This window comes from Haematobia irritans, chromosome 1 (genome assembly GCF_050003625.1).
Source record: "Haematobia irritans isolate KBUSLIRL chromosome 1, ASM5000362v1, whole genome shotgun sequence".
In the NCBI taxonomy this organism is placed as follows: Eukaryota; Metazoa; Arthropoda; class Insecta; order Diptera; family Muscidae; genus Haematobia; species Haematobia irritans.
Window position 1 is genome coordinate 263,776,180 of NC_134397.1, and position 16,593 is coordinate 263,792,772.

The 16,593-nt window shown below is 24.6% G+C and overlaps 1 protein-coding gene across 11 annotated transcripts in view; it reads right to left on the reverse strand.

Annotated features, from left to right (window-relative positions):
* Positions 1-16,593, reverse strand: part of cher (filamin A protein cher) — a 227,384-nt gene that overhangs the window by 62,613 nt on the left and 148,178 nt on the right. For 2 of the 11 annotated variants that reach the window (XM_075292170.1, XM_075292162.1), the window contains exon 1: positions 10,225-10,411. The exons of the other annotated variants lie outside the window; for them this stretch is intronic. The gene's annotated coding sequence lies outside the window, so the exon portion shown is untranslated. Of the gene's footprint in view, positions 1-10,224; positions 10,412-16,593 lie in introns of those variants that run through there. 11 annotated transcript variants of the gene reach the window in all.

The window sequence follows — 16,593 nt, forward strand, 5'->3', positions numbered from 1 at the left end:
CGTTGACCAAATGTTCTACTACTTATAGGGCTTTGCCCAAATAAATTTGACAAACATTCTTTTCCTCTGTTGGTTAAGCTACACTTGTAGTTTAGTCAATGCATGGCTTTAAGCTGAAATCAAAAAACAACAACAATGCATAAAGAACAAAACCAACAATAACAAAACAAAATGAATAAAAGAAAGAGGAAGCACGCTCAAAATAAACCCAGCCAACTGCACTCCAATCGATGATTTGACAGTGGCATAGGAAAAGAGATATGTTTGTACCAATTTATTTCGGCATAAGCGGGCTATCATACAAATCATTTTTTCGGAAGGTTCAAGTGTGGTTCATTGTTGGGTTTAATTAACTGCCTGAATTTATTCTGATAATTGGTTGATAGTTTTGCTGCAAGTAGAGGATGCTGATGAGGAATGTGCGTCCATCCAACCATCTTGCAGTCTATAGGGCTTTGCCCAAATAAATTTGACAAACATTCTTTTCCTCTGTTGGTTAAGTTACACTTGTAGTTTAGTCAATGCATGGTTTTAAGCTGAAATCGAAAAACAACAACAAAGAACAAAACAAAACGAAATAAAATTTTGACAAAATTTTCTATAGAAATAAAATATTGACAAAATGTTCTATAGAACTAAAGTTTTGAGAAGATTTTCTATAAAAATAAAATTTTGACAAAATTTTCTATAGACATAAAATTTTGACCACATTTCCTATAGAAATAAAATTTTGACAAAATTTCCATAAAAATAAAATGTTGAGAAAATTTTCTATAGAAATAAAATTTTGAGAAAAATTTTTATTGAAATAAAATTGTGAGAAAATTTTCTATAGAAATAAAATTTTGACAAAATTTTCTATAAAAAAATAAAATTTTGACAAAATTTTCTAATTTTATTTTTTCTAATTTTATTTCTATAGCAATTTTTCTCAAAATTTTATTACTATATAATTTTGAGAAAAATTGCTATAGAAATAAAATTTTGAGAAAATTTTCTATAGAAATAAAATTTTGACAAAATTTTTTATATATAGAAATAAAATTTTGAGAAAATTTTCTATAGAAATAGAATTTTGAGAAAATTTTCCATAGAAATAAAATTTTGAGAAAATTTTCTATAGAAATAATATTTTGACAAAATTTTCTATAGCATTAATTTTATCTTCATTTGAAATTTAATATTCAGAAGCTCGGTTTATCCGGTTTATCTACTATATAAATAAAATTTTCTATAGAACTAAAATTTTGAGAAAATTTTCTATAGAACTAAAATTTTGAGAAAATTTTCTATAGAAATAAAATTTTGAGAAAATTTTGTATTGAAATAAAATTTTGAGAAAATTTTCTATAGAAATAAAATTTTGACAAAAATTTCTATAGAAATAAAATTTTGACAAAAATTTCTATAGAAATAAAATTTTGACAAAATTTTCTATAGAAATAAAATTTTAAGAAAATTTTCTATAGAAATAAAATTTTGAGAAAATTTTCTATAGTAATAACATTTTGACAAAATTTCCTATAGAAGGTTAGGTTAGGTTAGGTGGCAGCCCGACGTATCAGGCTCACTTAGACTATTCAGTCCATTGTGATACCACATTGGTGAACTTCTCTCTTATCACTGAGTGCTTCCCGATTCCATTAAGCTCAATGACAAGGGACCTCCTTTTTATAGCCGAGTCCGAACGGCGTTCCACATTGCAGTGAAACCACTTAGAGAAGTTTTGAAACCCTCAGAAATGTCACCAGCATTACTGAGGTGGGATAATCCACCGCTGAAAAACTTTTTGGTGTTTGGTCGAAGCAGGAATCGAACCCACGACCTTGTGTATGCAAGGCGGGCATGCTAACCATTGCACCACGGTGGCTTCCAAATTTCCTATAGAAATAAAATTTTGACAAAATTTTCTATAGAACTAAATTTTTGAAAAAATTTTCTATAGAACTAAAATTTTGAGAAAATTTTCTATAGAACGAAAATTTTGAGAAAATTTTCTATAAAAATAAAATTTTGAGAAAAATTTCTATAGAAATAAAATTTTGAGAAAATTTTCTATAGAAATAAAATTTTGAGAAAATTTTCTATAGAAATAAAATTTTGAGAAAATTTTCTATAGAAATAAAATTTTGACAAATTTTTCTATAGAAATAAAATTTTGACAAAATTTTCTATAGAAATCAAATTTTGAGAAAATTGTCCATAGAAATAAAATTTTGACCACATTTCCTATAGAAATAAAATTTTGACAAAATTTCTATAGAAATAAAATTTTGACAAAATTTTCTATAGAAATAAAATTTTGACATAATTTTCTATAGAAATAAAATTTTGAGAAAATTTTCAATAGAAATAAAATTTTGACAACATTTTCTATAGAAATAAAATTTTGACAAAAATCTCAATAGAAATAAAATTTTGACAAAATTCTCTATAGAAATAAAATTTTGACAAAATTTTCTATAGAAATAAAATATTGACCAAATTTTCTAAAGAAATAAAATTTTGACAAAATGTTCTATAAAATAAAATTTTGACAAAATTTTCTATAGAAATAAAATTTTGACCACATTTCCTATAGAAATAAAATTTTGACAAAATTTTCTATAGAAATTAAATTTTGACATAATTTTCTATAGAAATAAAATTTTGAGAATATTTTCTATAGAAATACAATTTTGAGAAAATTTTCTATAGAAATAAAATTTTGACAAAATTTTCTATAGAAATAAAATTTTGACAAAATTTTCTATAGAAATATAATTTTGACAAATTTTTCTATAGAAATACAATTTTGACAAAATTTTCTATAGAAAAAAATCTTAACAACATTGGCTATGGAAATAAAATTTTGACAAATTTTTCTATAGAAATAGAATTTTTTACATATTTGTCTATAGAAATAAAATTTTGACAAAATTTTCTATAGCATTAATTTTATTTTCATTTAAAATTTAATATTGAGAAGATTAACCCGGTTTAGCTACTATAGACAATTGTTCGTGCATACTTTTAGGCGGTAAAAGAATACACTGATAATATTATGGAGCAAAAATAATTGCTCACAAATATAATATTCGACTCGTGAACTCGATCACATTTGCAAATTTAACGCTATTTGCGATCGTAATGTGTAAAATACAATTACAGTATAAATGAAAAAGTATCACATTTAATTAAAAAAATGACGCAAAAAGTATCACCGCTTGAAAAATATGGCAAATTGGACACTAAGGTGGCACTACGGTAATACTGCCACTATATAAGATAGTCATTAGGGCTGTTTTCTATTAGCACCTTAGCAGTCATGGACTAAAAGAAAACAGAGTACTCGTTTATCCAGGACATCTCCAAAAAATAGGCAACACTGTCATCAGGTGTTTTTCTATGAGTTCGTCACAATAAATTTCTATTGTGAATCGAAGAACGTCACTGTATCAAAATACAATCTGGCAATACCGGCGCGACTTGCACTGATGAGATGTTCTGGATACAACACCAGTGCAACGATGCTCTGGATATCCCATACAAATGTTGCATCCAGTGTTAAAAGAAAACAGCCCTATTGTCATCGAAATATCGATTTCCGACTATATAAAGTAAATTCTTCGACGATATAACCATGTCCGTCTATCTGTCTGTGGTAATCACGCTACAGTCTTCAATAATGATACTATCGTCTGGAAATTTGGCACACATTGTTAATCAAATGGCTACAAATCCCAAACTATCTGACACGATATTTGGCGAAAGCAAAGAAGTTAGACAAATATGGCGAATTTATGAATGTCGTCTTATCTGACGGAAAAAATTGCCAATTGAGCAATTCGGAAACAAACTCCCAAAATGATCGTGGGGCATAACCGACCTTAAACCTATAAAGGTTGACTTATGTCCTGTTTCTGTATATCGGACGAAAAACCCATTCGAAAGGAAACCAGTCACTCGAATGAATTGACATGCCTTGCGAAACAGATAAACCAAAATCAATTTTTTCATTTGAAATACGAAAGAAAGCCTTCGTTGGATATACAGGAACAGGGAATTAATGCATTTTTTGATTTTTTTTTAATTTGGTACCTGCACATGAATAGATTAATTCCACACGTGTTTATCAGATGAATAAATAAAAAAATATTTTGACAAAACATATCGTTGGTAGAGGTAACATTTCCTTTTAGCCTCCCTATATATTTAGGCTTAGTTTTTATTGGATTTTTCCATAGCAACATTCGACATTCGTTGGGGAGGCATTTTTCGTTTTATTTTATTGATCATAAATCAAATTTGGTTCATTTTTAAAACACATTTTATGCTTATTAATGAATATATTTCAAATAAGCTACACTAGACATAATGATATGTGATATAGACAATTTTAGGGAAATTGTGTTATTTATATTCAACACAAGTGGAATATAGATTTTGAAAATTTCTCTGGAATAAAAAATGACTTTCATTTGACCTTAAACACTAAATATACGCTTATACATATTTCGTGGAATGCCTTTAGGGAAGATGACAAACATACATGTGGCCAATATAATGCACTTTCCTTTCATTTAAAATAAAAATAAATTTCTATTCTGTGGGAATAGAAATATTCAGAGTTCTTCTTGAATATGTGATAAAGATACATTATTTTCAAAATATTTTATATTGTATTTAATATGTATGACAATGAAATATAATTAGATGTGATAAAATGTGAAAATTTGTCTATTATTATTCTTTAATATGTCTATCAAAAATTTCTGTATATACCACATTAAAGTAAACAAATTATTTTTATAAACAAATGTATTGAATAAGAAACATTTGCAAAATATTCATATGAAAAGAAGAACAAAGTAAGCACTTGGAGTGGCATAGATCCCAAAATAATATGCTATACAGAGAGCGTCAAAATAAAGTGTACAAAGGATTTATGTTAATAAAGGATTTTTGTGAATATTGAGTTTTTTTAAATCTCTCCAAGTGGAGACTTACAGCCTGTTTCTGTATGTCGAACGAGCACTATCGATCGACCGAAATGCATAAAAACAGCTGATTTTTGGTTATAAATTCAACTGTTTGTTTCCATTTCAGTCGATCGATAGAGCTCGATCGACATACAGAAACAGGCTGTTAAATACTCTATGGGTAAACCAGATAATGTGTAATAAAATCGTACATATAGAGGCTTAAATAAAAATAAATTTGGAACAAGTTCATATGTACACTTCGTTATGACGCTCACTGTACATAAAGTCTATTCGTAATAAAACTTTCCAGTAAACAAATATTCAACCTTTTTAGATTTTTTAAGCAGATTTACAATTGCCAGAGATGTTATCAGTACGTACTGACAACTGCTTTAGTTTAAGTTTAGTTTAATTCGAGGGAATTTCGAGTCGTTTCTTGAAGGTCGCAAAACATGTCCCACTACCCCCGTGGTTTTTCTGTGATGCACATCGGCTATCTAAAGAAGGGTAAGAGTAAGATTAGTTAACCATCATAGTACAGCCCAGTCTATGACGGTTGGCAGATGAATGAATCGACTCATATTCACAGTTGCCACTCGTGCTAAAATTAATCTACCATAATTTTAGGAAAAATTTACCAAAAATATATCTATCTTGATAAATATTTTTACTAAACTTAGCGTTCTATTCTATACATTTTATTTCTTTGGATTTTTTTCTAAATTATCTCTATAAAAGATTTTGCCAAATTGTATTTCTATACATTTTTTTCAAAATTGTATCTCTATAGATTTTTTTTCTTCAAAATTTTATTTCTATAGAAAATTTTTTCAAAATGTTATTTGCAGAGAAAATGATGTCAATATTTTATTTGTATAGAAAACTTTGTCAAAATTTTATTTCTATAGAAAATGTTGTCAAAATTTTATTTCTATAGAACATTTTTTGTTAAAACTTTATTTCAGTATTTCAGAAAACTTTGTCAAAATTTTATTTCTATAGAAAATGTTGTCAAAATTTTATTTCTATAGAAAATTTTATTACTATGAACAATTTTGTCAAAATTTTATTTCTATAGAAAATTTTGTCAAAATTTTATTTCTATAGAAAATTTTGTCAAAATTTTATTTCTATAGAAAATTTTGTCAAAATTTTATTTCATTTCTATTTTATTTCATTTCAATTTTCTCTAAATTTTATATCTATACAAAATTTGGTCAACATTTTATATCTATAGAAAATTTTATTTCGATAGAAAATTTTTTCAAAATTTTATTTCTATAGAAAATTTTGTCAAAATTTTATTTCTATAAAAAATTTTGGCAAAATTTTATTTCTCTAAAAAATTTTGGCAAAATTTTATTTCTATGGAACATTTTGTTGTTAAAACTTTATTTCAGTAGAAAATTTTGTCTAAATTTTATATCTATACAAAATTTGGTCAAAATTTTATATCTATAGAAAATTTTATTTCTATAGAAAATTTTGTCAAAATTTTATTTCTATAGAAAATTTTGTCAAAATTTTATTTCTATAGAAAATTTTGTCAAAATTTTATTTCTATAGAACATTTTGTTGTTAAAACTTTATTTCAGTAGAAAATTGTGTCAAAATTTTATTTCTATAGAAAATTTTGTCTAAATTTTATATCTATAAAAAAATTTGTAAAAATTATATTACTATGGAAAATTTTGTAAAAATTTTATTTCTATAGAAAATTTTGTTAAAATTGTATTTCTATAAAAAATGTTGTAAAAATTTTATTTCTATAAAAATTTTGTCAAAATTTTAATTCTATAAAAAATTTTGGCAAAATTTTATTTCTATAGAACATTTTGTTGTTACAACTTTATTTCAGTAGAAAGTTTTGTCAACATTTTATTTCTATAGAAAATTTTGTCTAAATTTTATATCTATAAAAAAATTTTGTCAAAATTTTATATCTTAGAAAATTTTATTACTATAGAAAATTTGGTCAAAATTTTATTTCTATAGAAAATTTTGTCAAAATTTTATTTCTATAGAAAATTTTATCAAAATTTTATTTCTATAGAAAATTTTGTCAAAATTTTATTTCTATAGAAAATTTTGTCAAAATTTTATATCTATAGAAAATTTTATTACTATGGAAAATTTTGTAAAAATTTTATTTCTATAGAAAATTTTGTCACAATTTTATTTCTATAGAAAATTTTGTCAAAATTTTATTTCTATAAAAAATGTTGGCACCATTTTATTTCTATGTTATAGAAAATTTTGTTAACATTTTATTTCTACAGAAAATGTTGTCAAAATTTTGTTGTCAAAATTTTATTTATATACAAAATTGTGTTGTCAAAATTTTATTTCTATATAAAATTTTGTTGTCATAATTTTATTTGTATAGAAAATTTTCTTGGCAACATTTTATTTTTACCAATACCAAATTTCAAAATTTTATTTCTATGTTATAGAAAATTTTGCCAACATTTTATTTCTACAGAAAATTTTGTCAAAATTTTATTTATATACAAAATTTTGTTGACAAAATTTTATTTCTATAGAAAAATTTTGTCAAAATTTTTTTTTTATATAAAAAATTTTGTTGTCAAAATTTTTTTACCAATACCTATAGAAAATTTTGTCAAAATGTTATTTGTGTAAAAAATTTTGTTGTCAACATTTTATTTCTATAGGAATTTAAAAAAAAAAAAAATTATAGAAAATTTCGCTTTAATTGTATCTCTATAGAAGATATTGCCAAATTGTATTCTTATAAAATAATAAAAATCTGCCTAAACCTTAAGAATGCTACAAATCTACCAAATATTAAAAATAAAATCAACCATTTTTGGTAGAATTTTTAATGTTATTCCGGCCTCGGGAATACTAAATTGTTTGAATTGAGTTACAAATTCCTGCTTCGTCCAGTTCGACTTTCCAAACTAAATAAATACACTCTCTGGGGGCATTTTGTTGTTAAAATTTATTTCAATAGAAAATTTTGTCAAAATTTTACCTACACAGAAAAAAAAATATCATCAAAATATTTCCAATTAAAAAGTTAATTGAAGTTGAAAATGTTTTCAATTAATAAATTAATTGATAAAATTAACTTTTTAATCATGATAGAAACATTAAGTTAATTAAGTCAATGATTGAAAATTTTAAAATTTTTAATTAAAAAATTAATTGATACAATTAACTTTTTAATCAAATTCGGAAGACTAATTCAGTTAAAAAAAATGCTGATTTTTTTTTAAATTTTTAATTAAAAATGCATTTCAAACAATCATTTGTTAATCCAAATAAAAACTCTAAGCCAATTCAAATTAATATAAAAATACTTACCTTTTTTAATTAATAAATTAATTGAGTTTTGCAATCAACACCAATTAAATTTTTAACTGAAACAAATAAAAAATTAATTGAAATTTGCTGAAAATAATCAATTAATTTTTTTAATCAAGAATTTTTTCTATGCCCAATTAAAACTGTAATTGATGCTATCATTTTCGTGATTGAAGACATTTCAATTAAAAAATTAATTGGATCAATTAATTTGGTGATTGAACCAGAAAAAAAAATTTTGTGTGTATAGAAAATTTTGTCAAAATGTTATTTCTATAAAAATTTTGTTGTCAAAATTTTATTTCTATAGCAATTTTTTTTTTATAGAAAATTTCGCTAAAATGTTATCTCTATAGAATATTTTGCCAAATTGAATTCCTATAAAATAATAAAAATCTGCCAAAACCTTAAGGTTACTACCAATCTACCAAATATTAAAAAAATCTAAAATTTTTGGTAGAATTTTTAATGTTATACCGGTCTCGGGAATGCTAAATTGTTTAAATTGAGTTACAAATTCCTGCCCCGTCCAGTTCGACTTCTTTTTTTATTTCCAAACTAAATAAATATACTCTCTGGGGGCAAATATCAGTCAAAGTAGGTCATCCTTGTTACCAAGGTCTCTCCTCAACATTGGCCTGTTCATCATCTTCATCATTTTTAATTAATTTATTTGGCTCATATGAAAAATACGCAAATTTGTTTTTATGCCAGACCACCAATGCCAACTACACTACTTTGTTCATTAAAATTTAATTAATTTAATAATATAAGTAATTACATATAATTAGATAATGAAAATAATTTATTGGTTTAATATGGAGATATTTTTTCTGTAAAACCTGAACTTAATATCATCCTCTAAGCGCCAAAAACAATTTTTAAGATTTGAGAGACATTGATTTTTGAACAATTTTTTGTAGATAATAATGATTTTTCAAATAAAACAAGTCATCCCAAAGTTAAGTGGGTTGGGCGGTATTTAAAAAAAAAAAAAAACATCGCGAAAGCATCGTAATAAAATCGAATACATTCACTGAAGTAGTCGAAGGAAATTGTGAGTTTTATGTTTCATCACAAAACAAAATTGACTATTAATTTCGTTTATTTTTTTAAAATAAATTCACCTGAAATCTGGGGTATTTAACGATTTCCTGTCACAATTTCATTTAGAGAAAAATTGGGTTTTTTATATTAAAATTTTAAAAATTAAATTCATTCTGAGAAGTATTCGAAGGAAATTGTAAGTTTTATGTTTCATCATAAATCAAGTTGACTTGTTGTTTTTTTATTTGCTTTTTTATACATTTGTCTGAAGTCTAAGGCGTTCATTTTACGATTTCCTGCCACAATTTCATTTAGAAAAAATACATTAAATTAATTTTAAATTTTTATGGCAATTGTATTACATAACACAATATATGATAATATCCTCAAAATATCAAATCAAAAATAAACAATATATATATAATTGGAAATTTTTGCCAGCATACAACAAAATTAAAAAAAATCAATAATTCGTTGTTGTTGTTCTTTTCCTTTCGAAGAACGGCACCAATCAAATTATAAATTAATAAGAAAAAAATACGCAATCTATTAATAAATAAATCGGACAAAATATAGACAAATGTCCATTTGAATAAAGTAAATGATAGATACAAACATTTCTTTGCAAATAATTTGAGAAACATGAAATTATAAAAACACTTCTTTGCCATTGGAGGAAGCTGGTAAAACACAAATCATCCACCATCAAAGTTAATGTACTATGACCAAAACTGTTTGAATTCGCTTTTGCAAGAGATTGAGAAAAATTTGTCAAATTCCAAGCAAAACAAATCACTCACACAAATTTTTGCAAAAATTGTTTTCTTTTTTTTGTGCATTAAGAAATAAATAAAAATAATTAGTGACAATTTTTTGATCGCACCTTTTTTCACAGTTTATACAGAAATTGTAGTTCCAGTATCGTTCTTTCAACACGCCGAGTTAGATCTACTAAGAGCACTCACTATTCGCTTGAGATTGGATAATGGCCGCTGTACGATGAATTTTTGTAGAAATTTCACGCCCTTTTCACGACAAGTCTCGCAACAGGACAACTTTTGACTGAATGTCGACAAAATTCACTAACGTTTTGAGTGGTCGATAATGGATGCAAACAAAAAGATGAGCAGGAAAAAATATTTCAAAAACCAAATTATAACGGCCGGAAAGACATCACAACACATATACCACCATACTATGTAGTTAAAGTGGAATTTTGAGTGGCTAGAAAGCCACATACTCTTACTTACTCACACCCATACATATTTAAGATTTTCAGTATTAGATTTATTTGTTGTTTTCTATCAAGCAGTCATCCATTGAAAACCCCCATTAATTTCTCTAATTCTCACATTTTCCCTCCTCAATGTATCCAACTTTAATGCTCAAACACACAAACACGCAACAGCAGCCACCAGTGTGTAGGTGTACAAGCATCTGCAAAGAAAATTCACAACACTTCTTCATGTGTGTGGGGTATGGGGGGGGGTATGGTTGGGTATGCCAGAGAGTATGTGTGTTCAGCTTGCCACCACTATGGTGATGATGGCTATAGCACCAACAAGATTTCATTACTCGGAGAATATAAGTTTTTTTGTTATTTGTTATTGTCATCTAATTTTTTTCTTCTCGACATCAGAAAAATGCACTTGAATTCAAAAGCAAAGAGAACTAAGGATGCATTGGAAATTGAGTGGAATTTCTAGCGGTGAATATTCATGCACTATACATACATATAATTCACATTTTAATATTACTTTCCCGTTGTATTTTATTTATTTTCATGTTTTGTTTTTGTTTTGGAAAGCAAGAATATTTTAAAATAATTTTATTATAATATTTTCAACACCCACTAAGATTGTGTTGATCGTAAAATTGTTTTATAGCGTTTTTTTTTAAGTTATAATAAGAAATTATAAATGCATTCGAATCATAAATATGTCATGTCAGTGTCCCCCAGCTGAGTTAAAAGTGTGTGGAGATAAATTCGAATTTAAAATTTGCAGGAGATGTTTTAGCCGCCAAACGAAAAAGTACTTTAAATTCGATTTAATTTTTCAAATTTGGATTTATTATTGCAATTTAATTATGTTTCACTAAACAAATTATATCTTGAGTTAGATGTGTCCGAGAGAACACTTTTCTGGCGGAAATTGACCATTGTAAAATACAATTTTTTTGAAAATTTGGCTTATATTTTTGGAACCACTTAATTTATCACAGACTCGAGATATAATTTATTTAGTGAAAAAGAGCGAAAAACTAAAAATAACGGAATATCTCAAAAACTGTTCCATAAAAAATTTTTAAACATTTTTTTTTTCAAATTCAGCAGATCAAAATACATAAAGTCGGCTCTCATCAAGTGTACATTTTCAGTGTAAACTAGTGTTACTAAAGAATTTCAGAAACTGCCTCTTTTAAAAATACTTTTGTAGCAATCATACACAAAATTGGTTCCAAAACGAAAGTAGTACCATTCGATAGGATAGCTAAGCCAAATAATTTTTAGTATTTGTTTATCGAGTAAAATTTGGAACCAAATTTATTATTTAATAATTCAAGTCAAATATTTTTCAAAAGAAACAATACAAAAATTAATCTTTACAATATTCAGACAACTAAAAAAGTCTTTAAGAAGTCAAAAATAAGGAGGCATTTTTTATACATGTCGTTTGGAACATTGTTATTAAAACATCAATCAATAAAATTGTAAATTATGATTTTGGTAATAGTTTTTTTTTTTGAAATTTTCTTAACAGAGATGTTTTTTCCTCGTTCATATTTTTATCTATATGCTCACACTTGATCAAACAAAAAATAGTTTTCAATATTCGGTCCAAATATATTTCTATTGAGTTTCTTGCCCTACATTGTGTTTACTGACGCCAGACAGGGAAATAAAAATATTTTTCTATTTTTTTTTTGTTCGAATTTAATTAATTCTGTAATTTTAATTGTTTGTGATTGTTTCTGCTTCAAAGCGCGTGGCATCATGCGCACAGTTAAAAAAAATATTTATGTATATATTTTTTATTATATTTTGATTTTTTTCTGGTAGAAAGACAACAAACATTATTGTTGAGATTATCGGTCAACCATTAGTGTAAAATGGCAATGGCTATTCATTCGCATATAGAAAAACATATTTTTTATGATGCTATGTGTGAATAAGGAAACCATTGGTTTTCATCATATTATTTTAGGATAATAAACGAGTGATAAGATTTAGAGATATGTCAGAGATAATGTATATATTTTATTTTGACAATTACGATGTTTTTCTCTACAATATAAAAAACTTTGAAAAAATTTAATTTGTATATAAAAATAGGGCGTTTTTAATTACTGTAGGAAATTTTATCAAGATTTTTTGGTATACGAAATTTTGTATAATATTTAATTTTTATAGGAAATTTTGTTTAACATTTCATTTCTATAGGAAGTTTGTCAAAATTCCATGCCTACAGGATTTTTTCTCAAAATATAATAGGGAATTTTGTCAAAATTCTACTTCTCTGGGAAATTTTGTCAAAATTCTATTTCTCTGGGAAATTTTGTCAAAATTTTATTTCTTTGGGAAATTTTGTCAAAATTTTATTTCTATAAGAAATTTTGTCAAAATTTCATTTCTATAGTAAATTTTTTCAAAATTCCATTTCTATAGGAAATGTTGTCATAATTTTATTTCTATGGGATATTTTGTCAAAATTTTATTTCTATAGGAATTTTTTTCAAAATTTTATTTCTCTGGGAAATTTTGTCAAAATTTTATTTCCCTGGGAAATTTTGTCAAAATTTCATTTCTATAGGAAATTTTGTCAAAATTTCATTTCTATAGAAAATTTTGTCAAAATCTCATTTCTATAGGAAATTTTGTCAAAATTTCATTTCCATAAGAAATTTTGTCAAAATTTCATTTCCATAGGAAATTTTGTCAAACTTTCATTTCTATAGTAAATTTTTTCAAAATTTTATTTTTATGGGATATTTTGTCAAAATTTCATGTCTATAGGAATTTTTGTCATAATTTCATTTCTCTGGGAAATTTTGTCAAAATTTCATTTCCATAGGAAATTTTGTCAAAATTTCATTTCTATAGGAAATTTTGGGAAAATCTCATTTCTATAGGAAATTTTGGGAAAATTTAATTTCTATAGTAAGTTTTTTCAAAATTTAATATTTATGGGATATTTTGTCAAAATTTAATATTTATGGGATATTTTGTCAAAATTTCATTTCTATATGAAATTTTGTCAAAATTCATTTCTATAGGAAATTTTGGGAAAATTTCATTTCTATAGGAAATTGTGGGAAAATTTCATTTCTATAGTAAATTTTTTCAAAATTTAATTTCTATAAGAATTTTTGTCAAAATTTCATTTCTATAGGCAATTTTTGGAAAATTTCATTTTTATAGGAAATTTTGTCAAAATTTCATTTTCATAGTATTTTTTTTTTCAAAATTTAATTTCTATGGCATATTATGTCAAAATTTTATTTTTCTGGAAAATTTTGTCAAAATTTCATTTCCATAGGAAATTTTGTCAAAATTTCATTTCTATAGGAAATTTTGTCAAAATTTCATTTCTATAGGAAATTTTTTCAAAATTTCATTTCTATAGGAAATTTTTGTCAAAATTTTGTCAAAATTTCATTTCTATAGGAAGTTTTGTCAAAATTTAATTTCTATAGGAAATTTTGTCAAAATTTCATTTCTATAGGAAAATTTTGTCAAAAGTTTATTTCTATAGGAAATTTTGTCAAAATTTCATTTCTATAGGAAATTTTGTCAAAATTTCATTTCTATCGGAAATTTTGTCAAAATTTCATTTCTATAGGAATTTGTGTCAAAATTTCATTTCTATCGGAAATTTTGTCAAAATTTCATTTCTATAGGAAATTTTGTTAAAATTTCATTTCTATAGGAAATTTTGTCAAAATTTCATTTCTATAGGAATTTTTGTCAAAATTTCATTTCTATAGGAAATTTTGTCAAAATTTCATTTCTATAAATAGGAAATTTTGGCAAAATCTCATTTCTATAGGAAATTTTGTCAAAATTTTATTTCTATATGAAATTTTGTCAAAAGTTCATTTTTATAGGAAATTTTGTCAAAATTTGATTTCTATAGGAAATTTTGTCAAAATTTCATTTCTAATTGAAATTTTTTCAAAATTTTGTCAAAATGTTATTTCTCTGGAAAATTTTGTCAGAATTCCATAGGAAATTTTGTAAAAAATTCATTTATATGGGATATTTTGTCAAAATTTTATTTCTGTGGAAAATTTTGTTAAAATTTCATTTCTATAGTAAATTTTGTCCAAATTTCATTTTTATTGGAAATTTTGTTAAAATTTCATTTTTATAGGAAATTTTGTCAAAATTTTATTTTTGTAGGAAATTTTGTAAAAATTTCATTTTTATAGGAAATTTTGTCAAAATTTCATTTTTATAGAAAATGTTTGTCAAAATTTCATATCTGTAGGAAATTTTGCCAAAATTTCATTTCTATAGGACATTTTTTATTTTTTTTCTATAGGACATTTTGTCAAAAATTCATTCCTATAGGACATTTTTTATTTTTTTTTTTCTATAGGACATTTTGTCAAAATTTCATTTCTAAAGAAAAATTTTGCGAAAATTTTTAAAGGAAATTTTTTTTGTCAAAACATAATTTCTAAAGAACATTTTTTATAATATAATTTTTGTGGAATATTTTCATAAAATTTTATTTCTACAGTGAAATTTAACGTTGAAAGAAAATGATGTCAAAAATTCCTTTCGATGGGAAATTTTGTCAAAATTTCGTTTCTATTGGACATTTTTTTCAAAATTTTACTTCTATAGTAAATTTTGTCAAAATTTCATTTTTATTGGAAATTTTGTTAAAATTTCATTTTTATAGGAAATGTTGTCAAAATTTTATTTTTATAGGAAATTTTGTCAAAATTTCACTTCTATTGAAAAATTTGTCAAATTCCATATCTATAGGAAATTTTGTCAAAATTTCATTTCTATAGGAAATTTTGTCAAAATTTCATTTCTATAGCAAATTTTGGCAAAATCTCATTTCTATAGGAAATTTTGTCAACATTGCATTTCCATGGGATATTTTGTCAAAATTTTATTTCTCTGGGAAATTTTGTCAAAATTTCATTTTTATAGGAAATTTTGCAAAATTTAATTTCTATAAGAAATTTCGTAAAAATTTCATTTCTATAGGAAATTTTGTCAAAATTTCACTTCTATAGGAAATTTTGTCAAAATTTCATTTCTATAGGAAATTTTGTCAAAATTTCATTTCTGTAGGAAATTTTGTCAAAATTTCATTTCTATAGGAAGTTTTGTCAAAATTTCATTTCTATAGGAATTTTTGTCAACATTTTATTTCTATAGGAAAATTTTGTCAAAAGTTCATTTCTATAGGAAATTTTGTCAAAATTTCATTTCTATAGGAAATTTTGTCAAAATTTCATTTCTATCGGAAATTTTGTCAAAATTTCATTTCTATAGGAATTTTTGTCAAAATTTCATTTCAATAGGAACTTTTGTCAAAATTTAATTTTTTTTGTTTTTTTTTTATTGTAAGTTTATTTCTACATAAATTTAAATTCATTCTTTTAATGGCCTCAGCGCCAAGTAGGCATTGTAGAGGCAAGCGGCAACATTATTATACATAATAAAAAAAAAAAAAAATATTTATAGAATTAAATAACTGATTGATATAGTATATATTATATAAGTAATTACAAAATATTTATTTGTTTCCTTAATATATAATCTTTACATGCTCTTTTATATGCTGAGATTCTGGTAATGGATTTTATACTCTGTGGTAGATTATTATATTTGAAGCTTGCAGTAAAATCTATTCTTTGTTTACTTTTTTCCAATCTGCACAGCGGAAGTCTGAGATTCTGCTGATTTCTTGTATTGCAATGTGTCTGATTTTGTATAAAATTTATTGTATGGTGACCCAATTTATGAATGCATTTATACACGAAAACTAGAACCTGATATTCATGAATTCCATAAATGGTTTGTTGGGTAGTTCAGTGGTAAATTATAAATAACTTTCAATGCCCTATTTTGACAGAATTGTAGCGATCTTAAAGCATTACAATTACTGTTGTAGCCATAAACACTAGCTAAATATTTCACATGCGACATTATCAAAGATTGATAAATCATTAGTTTTGTCCTCTCATCGAGTTTCCATTTCAATTTATACAATATACCAATGGCTGG